At 40.8% G+C, this 9,261-nt stretch overlaps 1 pseudogene; it reads right to left on the bottom strand.

Moving 5' to 3' along the window:
* Positions 1–3,690: 3,690 nt before the first annotated feature.
* LOC147504087 (protein phosphatase PP2A regulatory subunit A-like) lies at positions 3,691–5,075 on the bottom strand (annotated as a pseudogene).
* Positions 5,076–9,261: the final 4,186 nt, after the last annotated feature.

Here is a 9,261-nt window from a genome sequence, read left to right on the forward strand (position 1 = left end):
GAAATTGACAAACTAACTATTTTATTAATCTAATCAATCAAGAACAATGATTCAAGAATTTAATCTAAAGCGAATTGAAATGGAACTAACACTTAATTAATTAATAAAACTAGATCTAGAATTCTATATCTTAATTTAGGTCTAACTAGCTACCATTAACAAAGAGCTAAGCTTTTGTTTTATACATCAGATCAAAATCGTGCATGGGCTTGGAGCCATGTTTTGGGCGAGAGAATCGGGCCCAAACCCGATCTTCGATCCAAAAGGCCTCTTCAGCTGCAGTTCCTTCAACAGACTTTTCGTCACTTCTACTCTTCTGATTGGGTCAAGGCTTGGACCATTGGAAACTCTTTCCGGCCAGTCGTTTTGACATAAGGTAGGCCCAATTCTGAGTCTGAGTCTAAAGAGCCTTGTTTACTTTGCGTGGACTTTGACTTTTCATCTTTTGCCGAGGCTTTACAAAGGCCGTCTTCTTGAATCTTGGCCTTTCTCAAAGTTTTGAAAACTCAATTAGCAAACAAACAACATCAAATTAAACCGTCTTCGGTCTCGACCTATATATATGAGGGGTCGCCTTCATTATTATCAAAGATATTAATGCTTTCATTAGTTAGATTTTTTTCAAGGTTTACATTATGCCATTTAATGCTTTATTTTACCCCGGTCATTTCTTTTCTATTTTTAATTCAATTATTTATTTACTTAATTACAACAAGTTTTATTATTCCTTCTATGACCATGAGCTAATTCCCCACCGGGAAGGGTTATCTTTTCGCGTGAAAAATCGGATTGATTTCTTTAATATTCTAGAGTCACTACTTAGGAATTAGGCTTAGATTTGATATTCCCAAAATGATCGAGGATTGTACAAAGTTGAATGGCCGATGCTCGGGGATTTATTTACTCTAATCAACCGATGTGAAATCGAACCGGGGAGCTGAAATAATATACGGAGATGAGATATTATTGAAATTCCTTATGCTAGTGAAATGCGACCTAGAGATGTGGGCATGCACTAGGGATCAATACTCGGCGCCGTCTCCCGAACACGAGGCGAAAAAGAGATGTAGTGATGTAATAGTAAAACCGTTGAAAACGATTTTTGCATGAGCATGATTAACTCTCCCCTGTTTCTCCACCTTTGTTTTACCTACATAAAAATCACCGTAGTAATTTACATTAATTGCATTACCGTAAAATTTATTAAACCAATTAAAAAAAAAATCTAAAAATCCTACTCACTAAAAAGTTGTAATTCCGGTTGTGAACCTATCCGAGCCCCTAAGGTTTGGGCCGTTCGACCTATCCTACTAAACCTCGTGAGTAAGGTAACTTGACTAAAACGCATTACGACTATACCGGACGTTGGAATTTGACTTTGGACTTGGGTCTTTGGACTTCGGACTTCGGACTTTGGACTGTGGACCTCGGACTTAAGAAAATAAGTAACTGAAAACCAAAACGTGTATAAATGTGTGTTTTACCAAGCATCATTATCCTTCCTCTTGGGTAAGCAAGTGGGCTCAGGAATCTCAAAAAAGCTATCATCCATGTCGTAAGGAGCGTCCTCCTCACCCCTCCCCAACCCCAAACCCCGGATATTAGTCGCCGCCCGAGCGACCTCGATTCTTATCTTCCCTCGTCACCAGGTCACTCGTGCACTTCTCCATCGCAGGCTTCCTTAATGCTCCCCCTGTCACCTTACCTCGCGCCCTTGTCTTCTGCGCTACCCTTTTCTCCCTAATTGCGGGCCCTCCTCATTCCTTAAAGAAATGCGCGACCTCTGGCAATTTCGCCCGCTTCTCAGCTCGGCTCAACCGTGCGAACCTCTCAATCTCCTGCCGATTAGTTTCCTTCTCTAGAGCAAGATCTGCAAAGATAACAAGATAAAGACGTTAATGCAAAGGTCATTCAAGGCAAGATCGGAATACTCAAATACAGTACTGCTACCCACCAGTAAAGTCGCATACTCTATTCTCCACACTAAACCCCCTAGCACAGAAGTTCCCAACAAACAACAACGGTCTTTTATCCCAAGACATTTCATTGCTCAGAACACCATCTATCACACTTTCTCAGAGCTTCGTGTTTGTTTGAAGTTCCACCCGCGGATCGCTTTTTACCAAGTAGTGCTCAATGACATCGGCGACCCATCACGGTATTCACCGCGCTGCGTCAAAAGATTGAACACCTTAAACAAACGCAGGTGTTACCCATTAAACCGGAAGCGCTTTGCCCCACGGTTCAAAACCGGCAAACCGGTTTAGAAATTGGGATCGTTAGATTAAGCCGCCTTTGCCTCCTCACGGAATATAACCCCCGTTGGAGGGTATCTGATCGTTAAAGACCCGTGCGTATTAGTCAGGCTCATGGATTTCCGTTTTACCCTATCCCATGTTTTTCTTAAATGGGAATGCCCTCAAAAGCGATCCGTCCGACCAAGCTAGAAGACGACCTCTCACGGCGACCTGAGGTGCTAGCTTCAGCAACCATAGACGCAGATCGAGCCTCATATTTCCCACTTCCAGCCTCCTCAACTGCCTTATCTTCATCACCACCCTCACTCACCCCACACACCGACTCATCTTTCTCTTCCTCCTCATCATCCCAACCAAGAGAAACTTTGCGAACCTAATGAGATCGCGTATCATCTGAGTCAGACATCTCTCATTTAGCCCTAACAGTTTCTAGCCACTAGTAACTAATCAAACGTCCTAACAACTCTAGAACAGAGACTAAGCACGAAGCAAGAAGCAGGAGTTCAACAATTGCAGAAAAGTAACCTGAAAGTTGTTGCTATAGTGAAGTGTCTTCTATAAGGCGAAGCAGCAAAGTGATGTTTCAAAAAACCAGTGTAATCTTTGAACAACCGCCCCTCCGGTTCCAAGGCATCATGATTTAGCCCTAGCTAGCCCGACTTCCAACAAACTGTCCTGTCTTTTCAAATCCCGAAAAAACGGGGCAACACGTTTTCTCTGCAATTGCTCAGATCCTCTCACGTGCCGAACACGTGTCGAACATCTACGCCCACCAGATCATAGGATAACACAAATCGTTCTCCCCAGCTCGTTCGATATTTCCACATCTAGCATGATCAACACGCTTGTTTTTTCTCGACCAAGTTGCTTCCGACCAAAGACGCCCTCTACCGAGGAGGGGCCGTGGTAAAGGAGTGATATCCTCCTTGAGAGATATCGGTGGCCATCAAAAGATGATAGAAATACCACACCGACCTGGGGAATCAGATCGCGTCTATAAGCTAAGAGAACGTTCCAGCACAGTTCGCGCCAGCACGCAAATCAAGTTATAACGTGACTCAGCTTACCTTCTAGAAGTAATCATGAACATAGATGCATGTACACAAATCAACGCCCACTAGCATCTTTTAACAAGCTACTTGCCCAGACTACTAATCCTCATCATCACAGCAGACCTATAAAGACAGTTCTCGCACGCATCCCTTATCTACACCCCACGATTGTGATGCACTTTACACGTGGTGGGTGAGGATTCATTCTCAACATCTATAAATACCCCTCCTATGAACTACACCATACCTGATTCTTCTCTCCCCTCATAATCAAGAGCAAGATACGTAGGCAGTTCGCTCCTAAGCCGAACTCGGTCCCTATAATAATCCATTCCAGTTCCCATTCAACTGTATATGTAAAGGAAAGCTAAATCACGCCTTTACACTTGGTTCAGTTGGTTAAGCTTGCTAATTATATTTAACCTGCAGAAGGGCATTCAAGGGCATTCATCTTTTAGCAGGGAAAGAACGACCGGAAGAAGTTGCTCAATAGTGGTGTCCTTTCCCGTAATTGGCGCCGAACCCATTATCTCCGAAGACAAAGCAGCACGAACATGTGGAGAGAAATCAGACGACAGGTCCTTTATACATGGAAGTATATGTTGAGATGCAAGTTCTGGGTTCAAGCTCTTGCACAATTTAGTTATGATTTCTATAGCAGCAACACGAACTTCCTCATTGTTGTCTCGAAGTAGACAAACATATGTGGGAAGCAGGTCTGCCCTGGTAGGTTCAGGCCCCGCTGCCTCACAAAGCTCGATTAGTTGATTAGCAACCATGCGACGAACTCGCCAAAACTTGTCCTGAGAGAGTTTGAGAATGAAAGGGAGAAAGTGTGTTACACAATCCTTTGGCCCCAAAAGTTTTCCAAGTATTGTGCAACCCTCAACCACGGAGAGGCGAATAGAGGCTTGATCAGCCTGGGTAAAAAACTAAAAACTTTAAATGTCGATGTGATGTGAATCGTTAGATGGGAAGGCTTGACGGTAGCAACAAACTTATTTAAATTTAGAGCAGCAGATCTCCTAACCACAAGCATGTCATCTCGAGACAACTTGCAAAATATCAACTCTAATTCTGTTTTCAAATTCTCTGGCGCACGTGCATAAGCAATGTGAAAGAGCCCACACGAAGACATTCTACCTGGAAACACATAGTTAGCACTTAGCAGCAAGTCTCTTTACAAGAGGAATAAAACTAATAAGCAAATCGGTTTGGTTCATCTGCACCCCGATTTGACATAATGAACCCACAGCTTTATCCCTAACATAGGGTTCCTCAAGTTTGCAGAGAGTCTAAAGTGGAAGCAAAACAGGTGCGTAATCCATTCCCCCAACTGTTCCGCAAGTGCAAGAAGTACTTCAGATTTGACACCGGCAATGTTATTGTTCTGACTTAGATATGGAATCAACACGTCCGTTGTTCCTTATTCCTTGTTCCCTGTTCACCAAGGGATAAAGCAACTTTTGGAATCCGGCGGCGTAGGGAGTACATGTTTTTCATCAGATTGATTAACCATGAGTCTGGATGTCGGAATATGGCGCGCTTATTGCTTAGTAATCCAGATGAGATCCAGTCAGGAATGCTATCGGGCGTTTGTGCCTTAGAGATCTCAGTTTTCATCAGGTTAGGATAGTAAGTGTTGGGAATTCCAAATATACTGGTAAACGTCCTTCTCGCATCGTATAGTAACCCTAGTGAGATCCAACCTGGAAAAGTGTAGGGCGGACACACCTGTTGACTCCATGAAGTTGTCCAAAAGTCCTTCCTCTACCTTTAATTCAAAGAGCCCATGCTTCCCTTGATCTTCGTCGTGTGCTAGGAGAGTGAGAGAATAGGTACAATAATCTCCACTTGCAGACACCAAGGTGATCCACAACATCTAATAACTTGAGATGCGTACGGTTTTCGCTATTGTGATGTTCCAGGCCAAACTCCGCGGCGTTATTGATTTCGGGCCTGATCAATAATGGAAGTCGAGGTGGTGCTTCATCCTCTTCAGAGATGTAATGAAGTCCAACCGACTCCATGAAGTCCTCCTTCTCCCGCACAGAGGTCGTGAAGGAGAGGATATTATTCCCACCATCGCAGTTGGTCTTGAGAGCTAGATAGTATATTACACCAAAACCACTTACGAATTGAGATGCTGCTTTCTCAACGGCCACATACTCGAATTGTGGTATCTGTCTCCAGTTTTGATCAGTTTTGATCTTGGACGGCAAACTTGGATGCGAGGTCTGAGCAACTCATCCCCAAAAATAGGAACTATACAACCCCACTTCATCGAGGGACAAACTTCTTGTGGTAAAACTCAACAACAACAACTACTTTTTTGTCTGCAGAATACCTTTTAATCAACCTTAATTTGCTTCAAATAGATTGCTTTGCTTCAACTCTCTTCCCTCCATAAACTCATCATATCATAATATAATACAAAACAACCGATACCGTACTTTATAAAGGAAATTTTATCGGACCGGGAGTTGTATTCGAATTTGGAAACAACTCAAATTCCAAAACGAACGGAAGTCGCTAAAATTCTGGAAACCTCACTTCCATTCCATATAGAAATTGGAAACATCTCCAAATACAGAAGTTCGGCTTTCTAATTTAGGGTCAAATGATTTAACGACGCCGAGCGGTGATTATTAATTGAGACATTCATTTCATTGTTGTAGTTATTACAATATCACGTCTCTTATTTATACTGCGCATAAAATGCCTAAGTTGTTGAATGCAGAAGACAACTATACTCTGAAGTTCTCCATGTCCTTATGGCTTTCAAGGACATTTTTATCATAAATGTTGGGGTATACACTTAATTGGCATAGTATACAACGTACTATACATGTTTTTGCACTTTGAATACTATACAATTTTCTAGGCACTAAACTACATTGTACTATCAAAAAAAATTCAGGTTGCGACCTGGGCAAATATTCCGCCAAAATCACTGGACGACGTGGCCAAATTTGGAGGTTTTATAATCCTATGTGGAGACATGCCATTTTATTTATTATAAAAAACGTGTGTTTACATTTGCCACACAAGCTGAATAGCCAACAAGCATTTCCCGCATTTTCCCTCTTAACTTTTCCCTCTCTTTTGATTAGCGCCCAAAAATTGGAGATTTCATCAAAAACCTAATTGACCAAAATTTGTTGTCTTTAAGATTAAATTGTCTAATTCACACAAACCCTAACCTATATAAAACACAGAAAACCTTAACCTTCTTTGCTGGCAATCAGGAATCTAGTCCATATTAAAGTAAGTTAATGTTTTTTATTCTTAAGTTAATGTTTTTTATATTGTTGTCGGCTATTATACATGAATATTATACTATGATTGTTGTTATATTATTGATATATTGTTGCTAAATTACTGCAGTGGAAACAGTTGTAATTAATCTCCATCATGGGGGTTCATTTGTTACTAGTCCGCACTTCGTTACCTTGGTGGTAGGATAGAGTGCTTGGACAATATTGATCCGGATAGGTTTGGATATTTTGATTTAAAATCAATGGTGGAGGAGTTGGGGTATTATAATGTGAATAAAATGCACTATGGTCAAGCCAGTAAAGGGTTATATGTTAATTTTGATGATACTAGTATTATGAAAATGCCGCAAGAAGCTAGTTTGGGAATATAATTGAGGTATACATTGAACATGATGTTGAGGTGGATTCAAGTGAACAAAATGTTGTGCATGATATTGAAGTAGTTGAGTTAGAGAATGGAGAAGACATTGAGATACAAACTCGATTCTGAGTGATAAGGTTTGTATTTCGGATGATAATGAGTCGGATGAGGAAGATTTTAGGTTTGAGGATTTGCCCTGGAATTGTCCGATAATGATGAGGAGCTTATTGAAGTTAGGAAAATGATAGAAGAAAGGAAAAACGAAAAAGACTTGAAAGAATGAAATCAATTTGGGATGATGGTGATCATGAACCCGGAATTGAATCGATAAAAGCAAGCAATGAATCTTGAAGGTGATGATGATGTTGAAGCAATGAACACTTACCGGTGTCAGAGAAATGGATGGGCTTTATGTTGATGAAGGCAACAATGTGTTTATTAGTGATGATGAAGTTGACCATGGGGATGTTGATAGTGACTATATAGATTCAAGTGATTATGATAATCGATGAGGATGATGGTATTAGAAAAACCAAGAAGTTTAGGTACCCTAGTTTTGATCCCAAGATCGATGTATTTCATGTGCAACCAAGACTAGGGATGGTGTTTGCATCCCCTAATCCTCAAAGATTTCAAAGATTGTTTGAAGGATTTTGCGGTTAAACAACCGTAAAAGAATCCTTGCATTATGTCTTTGAGGATTGCCCATTTAGACTATATGCTAGTTGGATGACAAGCAAGAGAAGCTTCGAGATAAAGTCCTATATAGAAGAACATAAGTGTTCAAGGATATTTGATGTCCAGATTGCTAAGCTGTAAAATGGATTGCTAGGATATATGGAGAGAAGATCTTGAAGTATCCTAAAATGAAATTGAAGGATTTGAAAGAGCATATTATGCACAAGTTTAAGCTTGATGTGACATTGTGTCGAGTGTAGCAGAGCTAAAGTATGAAAGTTCTAGATTGATGGAAAATAGGTTGGTGGTGTATATGCAAAGTTGTGGGACTACCAATTTGAACTAAGAAGGAGTAAACGAGGAGTACTATTGAGATAGAATTATTTCATCCTACACCTAATGAACTGCAGTGTTCAAGCATGTATATAGGGTTTCTTCGCACTTATAAATGCATGGAAGAGTGGTTGCGGACCAATTATTGGAGTTGATGGATGTTTCTTGAAGCGGTCTGCAGGGGAGCTATTATACCATTGGTAGAGATGCAAACAATCAAATGTTCCCAATAGCATGGGCAGTTGTAGAAGTGGAAAACTTCGATAGTTGGATGTGGTTTTTGGATTTGCTGATGCAAGACTTGGGTTATAGTGAGGGTCAGGGTCTTGGGTTGACTATTATTAGTGACCAGCAAAAGGGTCTTGTACAAGTGATAAAAGACTATTTACCTTTTATCGAAAGCACGAATTGTGCCGCATATGTATATGCCAATTTCAAGAAGACATTCCCTGGTTTACAGGATAAGTTTCCGTTTTGGAAGGCTAGCAAATGTGGGACTCCTCAAGAGTTTGAACAAAACATGGATGAAATGAAAAAGTATTCTAAGGATGCATATCACCCTTGCATGGTGAAGCAAAACCCAAGTCATTGGTCAAGAGCTTTTTTAGCATGTTTCCTTGTTCGAAAATTGACAACAACATATGCGAGACATTTAACTCAACAATAGTGGAAGCAAGGGAAAAGAACATCATAGAAATGCTTGAGGATATCGATTGCAAGTAATGGCTAGAATGCAAAAGAAGATTGCAAGAATGGCTAATCGAAGACCGCCTTTTGTCCTATTATAATGCAAAAGTTAGAAAAAAAAAATAAAGAAGGTCATAGGTTTTGGGTTGCACATTACAATGGAAGCAACTCATTTTGAGGCCGAGGAAGAACAAATATGAGGCCTTTTCTTGTGGATGCAACCGCTATGAGATGCAAATTTTGTAGAATATGGGAAATGAATGGCATCCCATGTCCACATGCCATTTCAGTTATGTATTATCTCAACATTGATCCATTGCAGCATGTATCTAGTTGGTATAGTGTGGCAGAGTACAAGAAGATATATAGTCATGTGTTACAGCCTTTGAATGGTCAAAACATGTGGCATAGGACAAAAAGGCCTGCTATTTTGCCTCCCATAGCAAGGAGGATGCCCCGCGGACCAAGAAGAATTCCCTAGCAAGTGGGAACTGGAAGAGTGACACAAGTGGGAACTGGAAGAGTGAGAAGACAAGGCTTTCATCAACTATGCAGGAAGGGTAGGAAAATGCATTGTTCTAGATGCAATAGTGAGGAACACAACATAAGGTCAT

This window comes from Coptis chinensis, chromosome 4 (assembly GCF_015680905.1).
Source record: "Coptis chinensis isolate HL-2020 chromosome 4, ASM1568090v1, whole genome shotgun sequence".
Classification (NCBI taxonomy): domain Eukaryota; kingdom Viridiplantae; phylum Streptophyta; class Magnoliopsida; order Ranunculales; family Ranunculaceae; genus Coptis; species Coptis chinensis.